The sequence below is a fragment of the Bombina bombina genome, chromosome 2 (genome assembly GCF_027579735.1).
Source record: "Bombina bombina isolate aBomBom1 chromosome 2, aBomBom1.pri, whole genome shotgun sequence".
Lineage (NCBI taxonomy): Eukaryota > Metazoa > Chordata > Amphibia > Anura > Bombinatoridae > Bombina > Bombina bombina.
In genome coordinates, this window is record NC_069500.1 from 155,232,457 (window position 1) to 155,253,109 (window position 20,653).

The following is a 20,653-nucleotide window of genomic DNA, read 5'->3' on the forward strand; positions in this document are numbered from 1 at the left end:
GACAGGGTAGGGGGAGAAGGAATGGTGATCAACAGGCACAGACCAGTGGGGGCAGTTCAGTTAGTGCGAATGATTTGGGGTCCCATCTCTCAGAGCATCCTGCCTACAATCTTCCTGATAGTGGAACCAGGGTTCCCAAATTCGCCAGTAAAGTTCCTCCCTATCAGCATTTGAGTAATAACCCTGTTCCATCTTAGCATAGAGTTGTATTGTGGATGTGATGTCTGTAATGTCTGGGGGCTGTGTCTGTTTCCAGGCTCTCGCTATTGCCAGCTTCGTGGCCGCAAGTACGAAAATTAATAGCTTAACCAAAGGGGTCGGAATACTACACGGGAATATGTGTAGTAGGGCCATTTCAGGGGTTAGTGGCATTTTCATTCCAAGATTGAGGCAAAGGGTAGATACTTGGAGCCATGTGGGTTTCAGGTTAGGGCAATCCCACCATATGTGTATGTCTGAGCCTCTTAGCTCGCATCCTCTCCAACATAAAGAGGATGCTGTAGGGAACATCTGCGATAGTCTGGAGGGGGTGTAGTACCATCTCAAAAATAGTTTCATATATGACTCAAGAGTGTTCGCACAGTGCAGAGTCTTTTTTGTTAGTGTAATTGCAAGATGAAGGTGTTTGTCAGAGATTGGTCTGGAGAGGTCTCCTTCCCAGGCTCTAAGTTGCCAGGGTCTGTCTCTGTTCGTGGATGACTGCAGTAGGTTGTGGTAGCATCTTTATTTTATTATTTATAACTGCACAAACCAGTTATAAAGGGCTAAAGTTGGCAGGTGCGGGGTGTTAGAAAAGTGCCTTTAACACATAAATATAAATGTATATAATCATATATTTGCTGCCCATCGCTGCAAGACTTACCACCTTTGCTGCACCATGTCTCTCAATGCTTCCGTGCAATGCGAACCCGAGGTCATAAGCAGGTTTTAATAAGCAGTATCTTAAAGGTTTAACTAAGACTTTTAATTTTAAGAGAGCACAATTCAATGATTTAAGGAAATCATTAAATAACAAATTGGGACAAAGTATTCTCTAATAAAAATACAGAGGATAAATAGATAACATTTAAATCTTTGTTAAATAAATATACATGGTACAAAAAAAGATTGCGTATCTGCACCTCAAAGCAGAGGTAAAATTACAATTGAAACTGTTAACAATAGTATGGAGTATTAGTCGCTATAGCAAAGAACTTACTTTTTGAACTACCTCAATCTGTATGAGGTAAGTAGCCGCTGTAAAGAGATAGAGCACTGCTCCCTCCGGTATCCAAGTAGCCTAATATATATGAAAACAGAGGATCCAGGGGGTCTGGTCAGTCGTGCTGCTCCTGAAATATGGTAGTATGTTTTTCCACTGTGCATCCACACTATAGCTTCTCCAGATCTATATATATATAAAAACAAAAGTGCACTAATATAGTGAAGTACCTTTTATTATAACATTTAAATTCAATCATAAAAATATAGCACTCAAAACATGACCTCAATCAGAATGAGGTAAGTATTAGGCACAATAATTAGAAGCAAGATACATGCAAAGTAGCACCAGTTCAGGAGTGGAGTTCACTCGATATATATTGATTCCTTGACGCGTTTCAAAGTTGCCTTCTTCATCAGAGGGATATACTACAAATGTGACTGATCGAGTTTTTAAACAAGCAGCATTAGAATAAGCCCGGAAACCTAAACATTTGATTGGATCTTAGTAGTATAGCCCTCTGATGAAGAAGGCAACTTTGAAATGCGTCAGTGAATCAATGTACTTTGATATCGAGTGAACTCCACTCCTGAACTGGTGCTACTTCGCATGGACCCTGCTTCTCATTGTTGTGCCTAATACTTACCTCATTCTGATTGAGGTCATGTTTGATTGAATTTTAATGTTATAATTAAACATACTTCACTATATTAGTGTACTTTTATATATATATATATATATATATATATATATATATATATCCAGAGAGGCTATAGTGTGGATGCAAAGTGGAAAAGCATACTACCATATTTCAGGAGCAGCACGGCTGACCAGACCCCCTGGATCCTCTGTTTTCATATATATTGGGCTACTTGGATACCAGAGGGAGCAGTGCTCTCTTTACAGTGGCTACTTACCTCATACAGATTGAGGTAGTTGAAACTAAGTTCTTTGCTATAGGGGCTAATACCCCATACTATTGTTACCAGTTTCTAATTTTACCTCTGCTTTGAGGCGCAGATGCACAATCTTTTTTTGTACTTTTTTCTATTGGTGAAGTTTTTGGGAATCTTCACACCTCATTTGTCTCTACTGCCAAAAACTTTGACACAAACTTTGTTATTTATATGAACTTGTATGATATTGTTTTTCATCTGTATATATGATTTTTTTCTTGTCTTTATACACTACTCTGATGGTACAGATTAGTATAATTGTAAAGTGACATACAAAAATTGTGTTCAGTGTTTTAGTTTTAAATAAATATACATATCAACAAATATCATATGGTTATAAAAGTAAAAAATATAAATCCAGGCCAATGTGGCTAAATAAAAATATGTTAAGAGAAATTAGGAAACATTTAGGGCATTTAACTTATTCAAGGAAAATAGTACAGACCCAACATACTAAATTTATAAGGAATGTAACAAAGCATGCAAAAAAGCAATCAAATTAGCCAAAATTTAAAATGAAAGATTAATTGCAAAGGATTCTAAGTCAAACCCTAAAAGGTTCTTTAAGTACATAAATAGCAAAAAAATATGAGGACAATATAGGTACATTAAAATGTGTAGAAGGTAGCATGATTAACAGTGACAGGGAGAAGGCTGAGGTACTAAACCAATTCTTTTCTTCAGTATACACAAGACAGGGACCAATGGAGGATACTTTGGAACAAACTAGTACATGCCAGCCCATACCATTAACAGGGTTATGTCCAGAGGATATCAGGAAAAAACTGGATAATATTAAGGTAAATAAAACTCCAGGCCTAGATGGAATACATCCAAGGGTGTTTTTAACATACCTCATATTGTTTGAGGATTCATGTGAGTTCAAAATCGTTATCTTTTATGTGTTTTATGTTTATTAAATCAACAGTATAACACGATAGTCTGTTTTTGTTTCTCATATTTTTGGGGCCCACATGAACTTTGGCTGTCTCCTGAGAGGACTACATACATCTTGTTTCTGAAAGCTCCATACTCCAGGAAGTTTCTCTACCAGTGGCACACCGGAGGTCTCTCCCTCACTAAAGACGTCAGGTTACCTCAATAATCCTTTCTAGTAAGTTGGATATTTATCGGATATGTCGACTGATTGTATATTCATGCTGTGATCCCCTGCTGTTATAACATCCAACATTTGATATCTGTAATAAGTGACTTTATAGACATTGAAGGGTTATCCTGTCTTAGCACTTTAACATCCCCACCCCTGTATGTATGTGTATATATATATATATATATATATATATATACACATATATATATATATATACACACACACACACAATATATATATATATATATATATATATACACACACACACATATATATTATATATATATATATATATATATATATATATATATATATATATATATATATATATATATATATATACGAACAGGAAGCACTCCAAAGGTCTTGCATATATTAATCACTTTATTCGTGAACGTTTTTGGGCCCAAAATGACCCGTCCTCAGACTTACACAGATATATATATATATATATTTATACATGCACACACATATATACACACACACACATACATATTTAGACATGTATATGCATCTTCTGCCTTTTTTTCTAACACCTGATACATCACATCTTGAAACCCTTATAACTTCTTTGTGCAATTTTTTTATAATTTTTTTTTTATTAGATAGTGATATTATGAGGGTAACTGTCACAAAACACATAGAAAATACATTACAAAGTACACTTTTTTCCCCACAAAGCGTAAATCACGATTGTGTTTAAGCTTTCACATTTACTGTCAACTTGTAATATGAGCGGTAAACCCGAAGCACGCAAACAGCTGCGATAAACACCTTTGTGCTCATGCATCACTGTAAACATGCTACTCGTATCTGGCCCTTTATAGGGAAATTACATTTTTGCTCAATTTATTATACAGCAGTAGCCCTGGAGCCATTGAGGTGCAGGCTCACTTATGCATGCCTGCTTACTTTATGTTAAGAAGCAGCAGTCAAATGACCACTGCTTCTGAATCTCTCCGTCAACTTGTTCATTCATGGTGATGAACAAGTTGTACAAGAACAAGGGTGGTGCTACACATGACATTTCTTGGGCAATGATAAATGCAGGCAGTGGAAGAAGAGTCCCCTAACCACTCGCCATTAAGACAGGAGGACTGATTCTCTAATTGGGAGTGTCCGTCCTAATATCAGAAGATTTAACCTTTAAAAAAGGTTTAAGAAACCTTTAAAAAAGGTTTAAGAACAAACAACAGCTCAGTGGCTTGTTCTATGGCCTGCTTATCACCTCAGAGTAGCTTCTTTTAGCCCAATCATGCTTTTCACAGAGGAGAAATTTCTTGATGTATATCAGTCTGATGCTGCCTAACAAGGTCAGTCCAGCCCAGAAATATCAGGCAATTCTCCTATGAACGAGGGAAATGGCAACCCCAGATGATCATTTTGCCTCATTTGGGCCTCGTAAGTGAGGTGCAGGTAAATCCCTCTAAGCACATTGGGCAAAGAGTCCATGTCTACGTTCCCCATGGTCATAATACCAATTAATATAGAAAGAGTATCAATCTGATGGGAACAAACAGCTCAATGGCTTGTTCAATGGCTTGACCACTTGGTCAATTGTGCTTTTCACACAGAAGACATTTTCTGAAGTATATCAGTCTGATCCCGTCTAACAAAGGGTTGCCATTTCCCTTGGTCAGAGGGAAATTGCCTGTTAATTCTGGGCTGGACTGACCTTGTTAGGCTGGATCCGACTCATATTTCTTAACCTTACTGCCACCTTGTTCATTCGAGGTGATGGACAGGTCACATGAGAGCATGGAGTGATGCTGCACAAGAATTTTCTTGTGCAATAACAACTGCATGCAGTGGATAAACAGAGTTCGCTAACCGCTCAACATGAAGACAAGAAAATAGGTTCTCTGGGTGGGAACAGAGTCTGTCCATCTAATGTCAGTGTAATGTTTTTTTAAAAAGGATTAAGAATTTAGCTTAATGATTAAGATGTCACCAAAGTTTTAGAACAGTTGAGTTTTCCAACTTTCTAAAGGAAGTCACTTAAATTGTAATAAGCTATTAAGTGTGGGAATATTTCACTCCTGACCACTAGGAGGAAGCAAAAAAACAAAACACCAGAACTTTAAACCCCTCCCTCTTCCCATGATCCTCAGTCATACATATAAGCCAAGTAGATGAGGGGAAAAAAAAAACATGAAAGGTAAAGAGGGGTAAAGAAGTGCAAAACAAGTACTGCCGCCACCTAATAAGAAAGGATGGGGCTTTATTTTCTTTAATCAGATTGTTTGAGTCCATAAGCCCTCACATGTGGGAATCAATACCCAAGCCATGGAGTCCACAAGACCACTGTGAATAGCGGGTAACAAACAGAGAATGCAGGTCAGGAACTATGGCCCACAGGACATTCCTGCTAAAGACAGTTTCAGAAAAAACACACATCAAACTTAGAAAAAGTAGTTGCCTTACAAACCGAATCAATAGAAACCTCATTACTATAAAGGCCCAAGAAGCAGCAACTGTTTTAGTGGAATGAGCAGTAATGCACTCAGAGGGAGATTTTCCTACAACCAAATAAGCCTTCTGAATTGCTTCTAAAGTCACAGTCGTATGCTTTCTGACTTTTGTTAAGAAGAGAGAAGAAGTCTGAAATATTTTGTGGCTTCCACATTAAATTTTAAGAACTCTTTAAACATTCAAGTTGTGAAAAAGGCGCTCCTTAGAATTCTTAGGAGCTGGACAAATAGGAAGGAACTAACATTTCCTGATTCTGTAGATACCAGTTTAAGAAGAAAAGAATAACTAGTACAAAGAACAGCCTTATCCTGATTAAAAAAAAAAAAATTAGAAAAGCTAAAAGTTTAGAGACTCTTCTAACAGAAGAAATAGCTTGAAGAAAAAGTACATTCGAAGATAAAAGCTTGAGACATAAGATCCTTTCATAGAGGAAGCCTCCAACGCAGGCACAATGACATCTGCACAAGATCTACAAACCAAATCCTGCAAGGCCACACCATAGCAATCAGAAATGCTTAGGTTTGTTCCTGTTTGATTCTGGCCATCACCCTACATAGCATCATACAAGGAGGAAACATGTAAATTAGGCTGAACGACCAAGAGACCACTGGGGCATTTATCAGGCATGCAGAGGATCCCAAGACCTGGCACAATAGTGAGACAGTTTGTGATTAAAGTGAGAGGCCATAAGATAGATCTCTGGCAGACCCCAATGCCTCACAATTTGGTCAAAAAAATTCTGATTCAGAGACAATCCCCCTGGTTGACTGCTTCCCAATTGTCGACTCCTGGAATATGAATGGCAGAAATCCAATTGATTATGCAGGATTCTTCACTAATCGCTAAGGAACTGAGTTTCTCCTTGCTGATTGATATGTCAGTGCCATGACATTGTCTGCCTGGAATCTAAGAAAAGATTTGTGTTTGAGTTCGGGCCGCCAATTCAAGGACTGCCTTGTCTTGTGGTCTAACAGAATCCTCTGACATAAATCCTTGTGGTCCCCATTCCCTTGATGCAGCTTTTGCATTTGAAAGGCCCAAAGATGAAACCTGGCAAATGGAACTGCATCTGAAGCAGCCAACAACTTCCATGCACTGAGCTACAGAAGGGAAAGGATTCAACTGCAGAAGAGCACAGACATATTGCAGCTTCAGTCTGCACTTATCTGTCAGAAACAAGGACATTGTCACAGAATTGATTATGAACCCAATAAACTGAGGGGTTAAAAAAAAACTCTTTGGAAGATTTATTTTTTAACCATGACTCTGAAGCAACTGAAGAATCATCTCAGTGTGAGACACAACCAGATGAAAAGAAGGAGCCTCAGCCACAATGTCATCCAGGTAAGGAAATGCCGAAATTCCTTGAGCTAGAACTACAGACAAAAGAGCTACCAGTACTTTTGTAAAAACTCTGGGAGCTGTAGCAAGACAAAAAGGGAGAGCCAGAATAATGCTTGTCTAGGAAAGCAAATCTCAAGAATTTGACATAATCCCTATGAATAGGGAAATACAAATAATCATCTTTTAGGTCTATGGTAGACAAACTGACCCTCCTGAACTAAATGAAACAAACTGTGATTTGCTTTCATCTTAAAAGTCTGAACTAAAAAAATTGTAACATTTTTTGAGATCCAAAACAAGCTAAAAATTACCTCTTTCTTTGGTACCGAAAAAAGATTTGAATAAAACCCCTGGTTTAATTCTGCAGATTGAACTGAAAAAAATATCCCATTAGTTCCAAATCTCTTACACAATCCTAAAAATACTTGGGCCTTTAAAGGACAAAAATGTATTTGGTACCCCAGGGAAAGTATTTATAATACCCAGGAATCCTAAAAATATCTATCCCAAGCCTCCCAAAAGAGACTCAATCTGCCCCCAATAACACTGGTCTGGTATGGGGGTAGCAACTTCATGTGGTCTTGGGAACTGGGGTAGACTTCTTGGACTATTTGTTTTTGGACTAAAAAGAGTTGGACTTCCAAGATGATTTAGAGTAGCAAGAACTGTGAGCAGAGGAGGCATCTTGAAAGGAGTGAAAATGCCCTGCAGATCTATGCTTACCCTTAGATTTCTTATTCTGCGGCAGAAAAACATGATTTATGTAAGAACTTACCTGATAAAGAGTCCATGAGCTAGTGACGTATGGTATATACATTCCTACCAGGAGGGGGCAAGGTTTCCCAAACCTTAAAATGCCTATAAATACACCCCTCACCACACCCACAATTCAGTTTAACGAATAGCCAAGTAGTGGGGTGATAAAGCATAAAAAAGAGGAACTGGAAAAATAATTGTGCTTTTATACAAAAATCATAACCACCATAAAAAGGGTGGGCCTCATGGACTGTTGCCAATATGAAAGAAATTCATTTATCAGGTAAGTTCTTGCATAAATTATGTTTTCTTTCATGTAATTGGCAAGAGTCCATGAGCTAGTGACATATGGGATAGAAATACCCAAGATGTGGAAGTCCACAGAAGAGTCACTAGAGAGGGAGGGATAAAATAAGCTATTTCCACTGAGAAATTAAATCCACACAATAATTAAGTTTTTCTTTAAAAACTTAAATCAAAAGCAGTAGAATCAAACCGAAACAGCTGCCTAAAGAACTTTTTCTACCAAAGACTGCTTCAGAAGAAGCAAATACAACAAAATGGTAAAAACAATAAAATTATGCAAAGATGACCAAATTACTGATTTGCAAATTTGTTCAACGTAAGCTTCATTCTGAAAAAGCCCAAAAAATGGCGACTGAACTTAGTAGAATAAACTGTAAATCTCTGAGGCAGAGCCTGCCCTGCCTCCAAATAAGCCTTGAAAAACAAAAGCTTTAATCAGGATGCCAAAGAAATGGCAGAGGCTTCCTAATCTTTTCTGGATGTAAAAAACTCTCAAAGAATTCTTTAGGATTTGGACACAAAGGAGGAACAACAATTTCTCTACTAATGTTTAAATTCACAACCTTAAGAAAAAAAGAAGTCCTTATTGATAGTGGAGTACACCTAGCGCCTACTAAATAAGACCTCTGGCTTTGATAATTTGACACCTAGTTGTCAAAATGGAAAGATGAAACTAATAAGGTATACCAAAGCGCCAACTATACGAAGGCTGGGTCTGGACCTAATGCAATATTGTCAAACGATTACAATAAACAATTTATTGAGTACACAAATAAGTTAAAAACATGGATCCATGTATAAACAGTCACATTTATACAACAATAATAGCTAAATGAATAGTTAAAACAAATAGTTATGTAACGGATATAGCATTTAAAATTGTGCAAACATTGCTCTTAAAAATATTCATAAAAAATTCCAAATTTAGTATAAGGCTCACAACAGAAATTCAACTTTGTGTTTACCATATACACATACACAAATTTGTACAGCAATAATAGCTAAATGATAGTTAAAACAAATAGTTAAATAGCAGATATGGCATTTAAAATTGTGCAAACAATGCTCTTAAAAAATATTCCTAAAAAATTCCAAATTAAGTATAAGGCTCACAACAAAAATTCAACTTTGTGTTTACCACATACACATAATAGGTGAAATATATTAGTCAGTTATATAATATTATCTAACCAATAATGTTCTCGATTCTATGCAATACTAAATATTGCCAATAGTGACTAATATGTAAGGCTCTGAGTAAGACCTTTAACTGTGTGTTTTACCATATACGCATTGTCAAGTAAAAAATATTGTGACAGCAATAAGCCAATGTAAAGAATGTGTATCAAAAACGTTGTGTGCAAAAATTAGTGTACAAAAGATATTAATGGTCAAAAAATAGGTTGATCTTCAAAAAACGTGAATTAAGAACAAAGATTGTGAAAAATGAAAAAACAAAAATTTACAAAAACATTGTGGTATGTTCCAATAGTAACTTATATAAATGTAAATAATAGTCCAAAAAATAGTCCAACAGTGAAAACTTAATAGAAAAAATAATCCAACAATAAATTATAATAAGTAGTGTGTCTCTTTAAGAAAATACAATAATCCTTAAAGTGTTGTGAATCCTAACAGCAATAGTTATGGTGATTTTCCAAGTGTTTTATACTGAATAGCAGTCTCAGTACTTGCTATAGTCTTGATAAAGGTCTCTTTGTGACCGAAACGCGTCGACTGGTAAGCACAATTTCATTTTCTATTCTATCTTCTTGGCAAATATTTTGTTATAATCCCTGGATGATCCTTCTGTAAAAGAAAGATATGATGGTGTAGATTGTTTTTAGATCAATAGAAAATGAAATTGTGCTTACCAGTCGACGCGTTTCGGTCACAAAGAGACCTTTATCAAGACTATAGCAAGTACTGACACTGCTATTCAGTATAAAACACTTGGAAAATCACCATAACTATTGCTGTTAGGATTCACAACACTTTAAAGATTATTGTTTTTTCTTAAAGAGACACACTACTTATAATTTATTGTTGGATTATTTTTTCTATTAAGTTTTCACTGTTGGACTATTTTTTGGACTATTATTTACATTTATATAAGTTACTATTGGAACATACCACAATGTTTTTGTAAATTTTTGGTTTTTCATTTTTCACAATCTTTGTTCTTAATTCACGTTTTTTGAAGATCAACCTATTTTTTGACCATTAATATCTTTTGTACACTAATTTTTGCACACAACTTTTTTGATACACATTCTTTACATTGGCTTATTGCTGTCACAATATTTTTTACTTGACAATGCGTATATGGTAAAACACACAGTTAAAGGTCTTACTCAGAGCCTTACACATTAGTCACTATTGGCAATATTTAGTATTGCATAGAATCGAGAACATTATTGGTTAGATAATATTATATAACTGACTAATATATTTCACCTATTATGTGTATGTGGTAAACACAAAGTTGAATTTTTGTTGTGAGCCTTATACTTTATTTGGAATTTTTTAGGAATATTTTTTAAGAGCATTGTTTGCACAATTTTAAATGCCATATCTGCTATTTAACTATTTGTTTTAACTATCATTTAGCTATTATTGCTGTACAAATTTGTGTATGTGTATATGGTAAACACAAAGTTGAATTTCTGTTGTGAGCCTTATACTAAATTTTGAATTTTTTATGAATATTTTTAAGAGCAATGTTTGCACAATTTTAAATGCTGTATCCGTTACATAACTATTTGTTTTAACTATTCATTTAACTATTATTGTTGTATAAATTTGATTGTTTATACATGGATCCATGTTTTTAACTTATTTGTGTACTCAATAAATTGTTTATTGTAATCGTTTGACAATATTGCATTAGGTCCAGACCCAGCCTTCGTATAGTTGGCGCTTTGGTATACCTTATTAGAAAAAAAGAAGTCCACAAAACAACTTATCTAGATGAAAAAACAGATAAGGAGACACACAAGAGATAGCTGATAAATCAGAAACTCTTGTAGCAGAAGAGATAGTCAAAATAAACAACACTTTCCAAGAAAGTAGATAATCTTTAAAGAAAATATAGGCTCAAAAGAAAAGAGCCTGCTAAATATTTAAACCAAATAAGACTCCGTAAAGGAGAAATTAATAAATGAACAGGCTTGATACCAACCAAAGCCTGAACAAAATAGTGAATATCAAGAAGTTTAAACAAGCTTTCTAGAAAATAAAACAGAAAGAACAGAAATTTGTTACTTCAAAAAATTTGCAGACAAACTTATCCAAATTATCCTAAAAAACTGTAAAATCCTAGGAATTCTAAATGAATGCCAAGAGAATTTATGAGAACACTATAAAATATAGGTTTTCCAACCCTGATAATACATGTTCCTTGAAACAGACTTCTAAGCCTGCAACATAGCGATAAAAACTGAGTCAGAGAAACCTCTGACTCAACACTAATCAATTTCTATAACCCCAAATTAGTAATTTGAGATCCTGCTGAAAAAATAGCCCCTAAAACAAGAGGGCTGGCCAAAGAGAAAGCGATCAAGGATGGCAACTGCACATCCAAACAAGATCCACATACCAAACCTGTGAGGCCATGCTGATGCTATCAGAAACACAAGACACTGTTCCAATATGATCTTGGACATCACCTTTGGAAGAGGCGGAAAGATGTAGTCAGGTTGTAAAACCAAGACACTGCTAATGCATCCACTATTTCCACCTGAGGAACCCTGAACCTGAAAAGGTACCTGGGAAATTGAGATAATCCACCTCCCATGTCTAAAATCGTAGAAAATAGACAGGAGATGAATTCCATCTAAGAACGTATTCAAGATACTTCTTAATTGCTAAGGAACTACAAGTCCCTATTGTTGATTAACATATGCCACATTTGTAATATTGTCTGTCTGAAATAAAAAATGAAAAGTTATCTCCTAAAAGAGGCCAAGCCTGAAAGAGCTCTGAAAAAATAGCATGGAGTTCAAAAATATCAATTGGAAACCTTGCCTCTTGAAGTTTCCAAACTCCTTGTGCAGTCAAAAGACCCTCAGACAGCTCCCCAACCTGTCAGACTTGCATCCATTAAGAATACAGTCCAGGAAGGACGAACAAAAGGAGGCCCCTGAATAAAATGATGATAGACTAATCACCAATACAGAGAGAGAAGAGTGTTAGGATTTAAATATATCAACTGTGATATCTAAAAACAATCCCTATATCACTGATTCAGTATGCTTAGATGAAAAACGAGCAAAGGGAACCACACCTGATGCTGCAGTTATGAGATCTAAAACTTACATGCACATAGCCACTGAAAGAAATGTTCTAGACTGTAAATTAGACAGGCTAACACCACTTACAATTGACTTTTGTCTGATAAAGACAAAGGGCTCCATGTACTAAGCGGCGGGCGGACAGCTTCTCAACTCGCAAAGCTGTCCGGCCGCCTTCGCTACACATGGGCAGTGGATTGTTGATCCGCTTGCCCGTATGTATCATTACACACTCATCGGAGTGTGTAATGCCCGCCCATTCATTCGCGCGACTGAAGGGGCTGTCAATCACCAAGAGCGAGCTCTCAGTGATTTTCCCTCGCCACCTCAGAGGTGGCGTAGGGTATAAATAGCAGTGGTCTAATGACCGCTGCTTCTTACATTGGGGGAAGCAGGCTCGCTTATGCAAACCTGCCCGCAAGGGCTCTGGAGCAGCTTTCGCTGCTTTGTACATGGAGCCCAAAGACATGAACACAGAATCCATCTAGAAACCTAAAAAGAAGTGACCCATGTCTGAGGAATCACAAAACTTTTAGGTAAATTAAATCCTCTAACCATGTCTTGAAGAAACAAAAAACTTAGTTGATTCAAGAGGGATTCCACAAAAAGAAAACTCCGTATATTTGAATACTGCTCTTTCATATGTATGTATTGGGTACTTGTAAAGTGCATCTAATCACCCATAAGGGACTCAAGACGCTGCTCATTTAATCAACCTCGGAAGGATGAAAGGCTGAATGGACCTCGCCGGGAATCGAACCTGCAACCCTCAGATACCAAGATACCATCCAAATAAGGAAGCACAATACCCTACTGTCTGAAGACAGAAAGAAGTGCACCAAGAACCTTTGAAAAGATTCATAAAGCTGACACTAAACCAAAATGGAAAAGCAACAAATTGATAAAGCTTAAAAGAAAAACTCAGAATCCACAAGTGGTCTGAATGAAATAAGATATGAAGATAAACATCCTGAAAAATGTAGTGGACATAAAATGACCTTAACCAAAAGGCATAATAGTCCATATAATCGCCAACTTAAAAGTTGAGACTCTAACAAAACAATATAAAAGTCTTCAGATCCAAGAATGGACTCAATAAACCTTTCTTCTTATGGACAAAGAATATAATTGAATAGAAACCCAAATCCTGTTCCTGCAAAAAGAACTGGCATAATCACTCCTGAAAAAAAAATCACAGGCTGTACTGAGAAAGAAAGATTCTTCCCAAAGGAGGTCTTATTCTAAAAATCTATTCAAACCCTAAGAATAATATAGAATTTGGACTGAGTTAATCCAAAAACAATTTAATCTGCCCCCCACCAGAAGAAAACAAGTACCAATTTCCATAGAAATAGTAGTACAGTCCCAAGAGGGAATCAGAATAACCATTCTCTAGAATATAATACAAATAGTATATTGAATAGGAAAAAACCTCAAAAGCAAAAATGTTAAAATCCAGATTTTAAAAGGATTATTAACATACGGCCAGATTACGAGTTTTGTGTTATGAGCGGCTTGGTACTAACTTGCAAGTTATTTCCACCGCTCACCTTTAATAGCGCTGCTATTACAGGTTTGCAAAAACCCGGCGTTAGCAGGCAATATGGTAGCGTTGAGCTCCATACCGCACACAAATACCAGCACTGCTTTTAGCTGGTTTTACGTGCTCCATTACGATTTCCCCATAGACATCAATGGGGAGAGCCGGCTATAAAAAAAAGCCTAACACCTGCAATAAAGGAGAGTAAAGCTCCGTAACGCAGCCCCATTGATTCCTATGGGGAAAGAAAATTTATGTTTACACCTAACACCCTAGCATAAACCCCGAGTCTAAACACCCCTATCCTGCCACCCCCGGCATCGCCGACACCTACATTACACTTATTAACCCTAAATCTGCCGCCCCCAATGTCGTCACAACCTACTTACACTTATTAACCCCTAATCTTCTGCCCCCAATGTCGTTGCTACCTACACTTATTAACCCGTAATCTGCTGCCCCTAACATCGCCGCCACCTACCTACACTTATTAATCCCTAATCTGCCGCCTCCAATGTCGCCGCAAGCTGCCTACACTTATTAACCCCTAATCTGCCACCCCCAATTTCGCAAACACCTACCTACACTTATTAACCCTTAATCTGCCATCCCCGACATCGCCGACACCTATATTACACTTATTAACCCCCAATCTGCCACCCCCAACGTCGCCGCCGCCTACCTACACTTATTAACCCCTAATCTGCCGCCCCCAACGTTGCCACCACCACTATAATAAAGTTATTAACCCCTAAACCTCTGGCCTCCCACATCACTAACACTAAATAAATATATTAACCCCTAACCCTAAATCTAATCCTAACACCCCTAACTTTAATATAATTAAAATAAATCTAAATAAAACTATTATTACTTAACTAATACATATTTAAAACTAAATACTTACCTGTAAAATAAACCCTAAGCTAGCTACAATATAACTAATAGTTACAATGTAGCTATCTTAGGTTTTATTTTTATTTCACAGCTAAGTTTGTATTTATTTTAACTAGGTAGAATAGTTACTAAATAGTTAACTATTTACTAACTACCTAGTTAAAATAAATACAAATTTACCTGTAAAATAAAACCTAACCTGCCTCACACTAACACCTAACATTACACTAAAATTAAATAAATTACATTAATTAAATACAACTAAATAATAAAAAATAAAAAACACTAAATTACACAAATAAAAAAGAAATTATCAAATATTTAAACTAATTACACCTAATCTAATAGCCCTATCAAAATAAAAAAGCCCCGTCAAAAATAAAAAAAACCCTAGCCTAAACTAAACTGCCAATAGCCCTTAAAAGGGCCTTTTGCGGGGCATTGCCCCAAAGAAATCAGCTCTTTTACCTGTAAAAAAACAACTCCCACCACTCACACAACCAAGCCCCCAAATAAAACCCTATCTAAATAAACCTAAGCTCCCCATTGCCTTGAAAAGGACATTTGGATGGGCATTGCCCTTTTCCTTGCCCAAACCCCTAATCTAAAAATAAAAACCACCCAATAAACCCTAAAAAACCTAACACTAACCCCCGAAGATCCACTTACAGTTTTTGAAGACCAGACATCAATCCTCCACGAAACCAGGAGAATTCTTCATCGAAGCAGCAAGAAGTTGTCCTCCAGATGGCATGTTCTATCTTCATCCTTCCGGTGCGGAGCGGCTCCATCTTCAAGACATCCGGTGCGGAACATCCTCCTCTTTCGCTGGCTCTTCAAGAATAAATTTTCCTTTAAATGACGTCATCCAAGATGGCGTCCCTTGAATTCCGATTGGCTGATAGAATCAGCCAATCAGAATTAAAGGTGAAAAAATCCTATTGGCTGATTGGATCAGCCAATAGGATTCAGCTTCAATCCTATTGGCTGAGCCAATCAGCCAATAGGATTGAGCTTGTATTCTATTGGCTGTTCCAATCAGCCATTAGAATGCAAGCTCAATTCTATTGGCTGATTGGATCAGCCAATAGGATTAAAGCCTTTTTTACCCTTTTTTTTTTTTTACCCTTTAATTCCGATTGGCTGATAGAATTCTATCAGCCAATCGGAATTCAAGGGACGCCATCTTTGATGACGTCCCTTAAAGGAACCTTCATTCTTCAGTAGCTGTCGACAGAAGAGGATGCTCCGTGTGGGATGTCTTGAAGATGGAGCCGCTCCACATCAGAAGGATGAAGATAGAAGATGCCGTCTGGATGAAGACTTCTGCCCGCCTGGAGGACCACTTCTTGCTGCTTGGATGAAGACTTCTTCCGACTTCGTTGAGGACCTCTTCCTGCTTGGATGAAGACTTCCCCCGGCTTGATGAGGATGGATGTCCAGTCTTCAAAAACTGTAAGTGAATCTTCGGGGGTTAGTGTTAATTTTTTTTTAAGGGTTTATTGGGTGGGTTTTACTTTTAGCTTAGGGTTTGGGCAATGGAAAAGATCTAAATGCCCTTTTAAGGGCAATGCCCATCCAAATGCCCTTTTCAGGGCAATGGGGAGCTTAGGTTTTTTACATAGGATTTTATTTGAGGGGTTTGGTTGTGTGGGTGTGTCAGGGTTTTTACTTGTTTTGTGTGTCATGTGCTGCTGGCAGCCATTTTACTCACCTCTCTTGCAGACTATGGTGCATTGTGGGGGATACTGCTCATTTCCTGCACTTCCTTTTATGGCCAGCCTGGTGTGCATCATCCGTGTGAGACAGGATGCAGTCTCAGAATTGTGATGTCATCACTTATTATTTAAAGGACCTCTGTTCAGTATGCTTTGCCTTTGCGTTGTCTCAGACCTGTTTGTGAGAGCTCCTGTATATTACCTGGCTATCTGACGTCCCTCCTGGTTCCTGATTCCTGGCTTGTTCCTGACTCTGCTGTTTTCCTTGTTCCTGATTCCGGCTCGTCAGACTACTCACTTTGGCTCCTGACTCGGCTTGTTTGACTACCAGCTCTGGTTTTTGATTCCTGGTTTGTTAGTTGACTTGTGGACTTTTTATTATTTTTTGCCATCAATAAAGGTGTGATTATTTTTGCACTTCTCGTCTCAGTCTGATTCCTGGCACCCTGCCAGGGTGGTGGGTTGTTTGTATTTTTTTTTTACAGGTAAAAGAGCTGATTTATTTGGGGCAATGCCCCGCAAAAGGCCCTTTTAAGGGCTATTAGCAGTTTAGTTTAGGCTAGTGTTTTTTTATTTTGGGGGGCTTTTTTTTTTGATAGGGCTATTAGATTAGGTGTAATTAGTTTAAATATTTGATAATTTCTTTTTTATTTTGTGTAATTTAGTGGGTTTTTTGTAATTTAGTTAATTGTATTTAATTAATGTAATTTATTTAATTGCAGTGTAATGTTAGATTTTAGTGTGAGGCAGGTTAGGTTTTATTTTACAGGTAAATTTGTATTTATTTTAACTAGATAGTTATTAAATAGTTAGTCTACCTAGTTAAAATAAATACAAACCCCAACAATCACGTGGGCTGCTCACAAACCATTCATAAGAGGTTTATTGATAAAGGAAAAAGCTCTATACATAAAAAAAAGTTAAGGCTCACATAGAGATACTCCAACAGGAAATAGAAACGCTTGAAATCCAACATAGAAGCACACTAACCTCAGATATTTTCAATAAAATTACACATAAGCGACAAACACTAGCTAAGATTTTAAATGAGAACTCCCTCAGAGCTATGCATAAGTTGAAGGCACATTACTTTATATATGCTAATAAGCCAGATAGATTTCTAGCTCACAAACTAAGGGAAAGGACGAAAAAATCTAACTATACAACAACTACAAAAAGAAGACGGGACGCTAATATATCACCCTCAAGACATAACGGACTGCTTTGCACAATATTATGAATCTCTTTATGACGGGAAAAAAGTTCAACATACTACTCAGACGAAAACGCTTAGACACCATTTTCTGCAAAAGGCTAAACTCCCGAAACTTAATGCTACAGACATGGAAGCCTTAAACACAGAAATAACAATAAACGAAATCGCCCTAGCAATAAAAGATCTTAAAATAGGCAAGGCGGCGGGTCCTGACGGGTTCTCAGGTGAATATTATAAAGTATTTAAAAAATGTCTGGTCCCCCACTTGCACAAATTCTGCAATGACATCATGCAGGGTACCCGTATCCCACAGGACATATTGCAGGCCAAAATAGTGGTTATACCCAAACCAGGAAGGAATCCCAAAAAATACCAAAACTATAGGCCGATCTCATTGATTAACCAAGATTTAACAAATTTTACAAAAATTTTAGCAAATAGACTCAAATTATATCTACCCTCATTGATACATCCCAACCAGGTAGGATTCATAAAAGAAAGGGAAGCCCCAGATAATGTGAGACGAACGGTATCTCTGGTGGAGTACTTGGTGGGGACAAAAACGCCTTCTCTGCTCCTATCTCTGGACGCAGAGAAGGCGTTTGATAGGGTCGACTGGGAATATATGTTTGAGACACTAACATTCATGGGTTTCAAAGGACAATTCATGACGGCTATTAAAAACCTGTATTCAGACCCAACAGCAACTATCAGAGCAACGGGCCATCAGTCTAGGCCAATTAAAATATTAAATGGGACACGTCAGGGCTGCCCGCTATCTCCTCTATTATTTGCACTAAGCATAGAACCTTTAGCGGCCTACATCAGGGGAGCAAAAGACATTACCGGAGTAAAAATTAACAAAGAAGAATATAAACTCACCTTATTTGCGGATGACATTTTGCTTACATTGACAAAACCTTTAAGATCACTCCCTCATCTATATCAAGTCATTGATGAATTTTCAAAAATCTCAGGCTTCAAAATAAATTCAGATAAGTGTGAGGCTATACCACTGACACTACCACTACATACTCGTAAGTTGATAGAAGCGAATTTTGACTTTAAGTGGGCTAAAAAATATATCAAATACTTGGGAGTTAACATAACAAACACACTAGAGGGACTCTATAAGGCAAACTATACTGAGATCTTTAAGACCGTAAGAAGGGATTTGGGTAGATGGAGGAGGGGGTGTTTCTCCTGGTATGGCAGATTATCGATTATAAAGATGAATATTCTACCGAGAATATTATATCTCTTCAGAGCATTACCAATCAAAGTACCGCAAAGAGAGCTAGCAGATCTCCAGATGGACCTAATTAGGTTCCTACGAGGACCCAAAACAGCTAGAATATCCTCCCAACTATTAAAACAACACAAACAGCTGGGGGGAGTGGGGGTGCCCAATTTGTTAGACTACTATCAGGCAGCTAGGTTATCACAAATTACGCTAATAAGCAAAAACTGTCGAGAAATAACTTGGACTAGACTAGAGGCAGACTTAGCTGGGTGAATGATCCAGCCACGATTGTTTGGAACACCTCAAACACTACAAACAAAACACTATACAAACTCAAGGTGACAGAGGAGTCCAAGCATATGTGGAAATACCTCACATCTTCTCTAGGCCTCATACCCAAGGGTACTAAGATAATACCACTGGGTGCTATACTTCCTGCAGAATTTCAAACACTAATATGTAAGTGGGAAAATAAGGGCCTCTACAGAGTTGCAGACTTTTTAGATAAAGGTAAAATGCTCACATACACCCAACTGAAAGATAAACTTCAGCCGGACACCTTACATTGGTTCCTATATCTTCAGATATCCACCACAATATACAAATGCAGACAAAACAAACCATTAAACCCATACACTACAACAGAACGCATTATTGCAACCCCAGGTAGAAATAAAAAACTAATATCACAACTGTACTTGGCAATACAAGATGCAAAAAAAGGCTCCAAATTGCCGCTTCATGAGAATTGGGAAAGAGACTTAGGTGAAACATATGATGATGACAGATGGACACAAATACTTTCTAGGATTAGCAAGGGGCTGATATACGCAGACCTTATCGAAAATTCTATTAAAACATCTTACAGGTGGTATCTTACACCCATAAGAACTGCACATTATACATTGCAGAAAAGTAGACTCTGTTACAGAGGCTGTGCAGAAATTGGAAATTATATGCATATGTGGTGGGAATGTGGGGAGATTAAACAAATTTGGAACAAACTTTCTAAATTGATAAGTATCCTATTAGATAAATCAATGACGCTAACGGCGGCGCAGGCCCTCTTGCATGTTTCAGATGAATCCTTAAACTTAGCTACCAATATATTCATAAATATACTTTGTACAACCACGAGGATATGTATAGCCAAACACTGGAGAACAGGTTCACCAACGTGGTCAGAAGTGTTTAACAGGTTAGATAATATATATGCTATGTCAGAATCTGCCACTTGGTTGCAGGATACAACAACACATTTCCAAAAGATTTGGGTCCACTGGATCATGAACAGAGATAGAAGTGAGATAAGGGAAATTTAAGTCTTTCAAGAGTTATAACACGATAGGGGATCTCTCCTAAACTTATTACCACTAAGTCTTTTATGGGGAACTTATATACATCTTAAATACAATTTGATGGTTCTCTCTCTGCTCGACGGGAAAGGTTATACAGTTATGAGTTTATTGTTTTACAGTTTCAAAAGTTTATGTTTAATGTTTATAATTATTAAAATAAAAGGAAAACACATTAGAAAAGGGAGGGGAAGGAAGACTATAGATAATTTCGTTCCTACTTCAGGAAAATAAACAGGACCTCAT